The sequence below is a fragment of the Meriones unguiculatus genome, chromosome 3, assembly GCF_030254825.1.
Source record: "Meriones unguiculatus strain TT.TT164.6M chromosome 3, Bangor_MerUng_6.1, whole genome shotgun sequence".
In the NCBI taxonomy this organism is placed as follows: domain Eukaryota; kingdom Metazoa; phylum Chordata; class Mammalia; order Rodentia; family Muridae; genus Meriones; species Meriones unguiculatus.
This window is the reverse complement of record NC_083351.1, coordinates 91,077,339-91,079,270: the sequence shown is the minus strand read 5'-3', so window position 1 is coordinate 91,079,270 and position 1,932 is coordinate 91,077,339.

The following is a 1,932-nucleotide window of genomic DNA, read 5'->3' as shown; positions in this document are numbered from 1 at the left end:
CGCTGTGCCGGCAGTACTTCGGTAGTCTGTTTATAAGTTTGTCCTGCATCTTGTGACACAGACTCAGAATAATCAGGATTGCGGATCTTGGCCTGGCTCAGCCCTCTGACGTTCGGCCCTTTCCCGCCCCTCTCTTCTGTTGTAGCACCTGCCGTACCCAACCTTTTTCTCGGGATTCACCTCTTAATGTTTGTCCATGCTTAGTTCCTCCCGTTAGCCACCTGGGTATCTCCACACCTCTCCATCTCTTTATCTTGTGGTCAAGGTTCACTACTTGTACTTCGTATATTGTTTTTTCTTGCTGGCTTTGCCCTCACCAGTCCACCAGAGGTTTCTGATAGATTCAAGCTTTCAGGACGACGGAGCCACAGTGAGTGGGCTGCCGCTCATAGCTGTTCGTATAACCCATAGATTTAAAAAAAAAAAAAAAAAAAAATAGAAGCAAAAAAACAGCTGGTGGAATTCCTCCAGCTAAAGGAAGCAGGGAAGCGTCACGTTGCCTTGGCAACTAGGAACAGCCAGAAACAGACTTTCCCACACTGGTATGAACTTTTAGTAAATATTGGCGGGTTTCGGTTCTTTCACTAACCCATCAGGCCTGACAACACTGACTTGACAGCTTTGTTTGTTTGTTTTTTCTGCACATACTCTTGTTGGTGCACCACCTAAAACAACACTTAAAAGTCTGGATCTCCCAAATCATTGGATGATGGGACAGATCTTCAGTAAACAGTGGAACAATGTAGGTAACCTGTCATAACCATAACGCAAAAGAAGTCAGTCTTTTGATTATGCAGACCCTCCCCTAGTGTATGAGTTGCAATTGGAAAAGCGCCCAGGCCTCTTAGTTTATGATATACAAGGAAAAACGTCAGCTTCGTGAATGTTTAGCTGAATGAGTCAGGAGGCACAGCTACCAAGACAAAAGCTGCAGGGTTTTGTTTTGGTTTGGTTTGGTTTTAGCTTATATTTAACCCTAATCTAGCGCTGCCCGCTATGTAGTGGAATGTTTAGCTATGATATTCCCTAACTGGTTCAGTTAGCCTAGTAAGAAGTGAACTGCTTCAGTAAAGGACTCAACTTCTGTTTCCTTACAAATAAATTAATTAATAAGAATCCTTCTTGATTTCTGTTTATGGCAACTACATAGTGACAAAGCTAAGGAAACACTTGGGATCAATGGATGAATATACTAAGCATACTTTTGAATGTATATGAGGATTAATAGACAGGCACAGGAGTAACCAGGGCCAATGTAGGGAAAGAAACAATGTAGTAATTATGGTTCTACTTCCCTGAAGCAGGAAGATGAGTGGCCCCATCCCAGGATTATACCCACAGAGAGCAAGGGAGGAGGCACAGGTTCCAAGTATGTGGAGAGCAGACGGAGACTCTTTCTGGAAACCCAGATGATCACAGCCTCCTTTGTGCAAGGGTGGATCCAGAAACACAAATGAAACTGGGATGTTTAGAAGGCTGCATGGCTCTGCTGGGCCCTAGAGTAGAGAAGGCTGCCAAAGACACTTCACTTCTCAGCCTAAAGAGTAGTTCTGAGGCCTAGCCTTTGGCAAAGGAAATCCAGAGGGGCTTTTTTACCCCCCTCAATATCAATAGAAATGAATTCTGATGTGGCCAAGACCTGTTCTTATTCTCAGAGGACAGAGTTTTTGCTTAGCTCCAGATTATATGTTATTAAATATGCAGCCAGGATATTGAATTGCAGCTTCCAAACAAGTAGAAAAAGAGAAGGATGAGAGCATAGAGGATTCCAAACAGCAGAGAAAGTGGGAAAGGGGGAATAATACATAATTGAAAACAGAATGGGAAGTAGAAATGAGTGCAAGTAAGTGGATTAAACATGGTGAAATTGTTATAGGAGAAAAATTTAGATGTAAGGAAACAAAATGGTTAGTAAAGGAGGAAGTTTCTCAT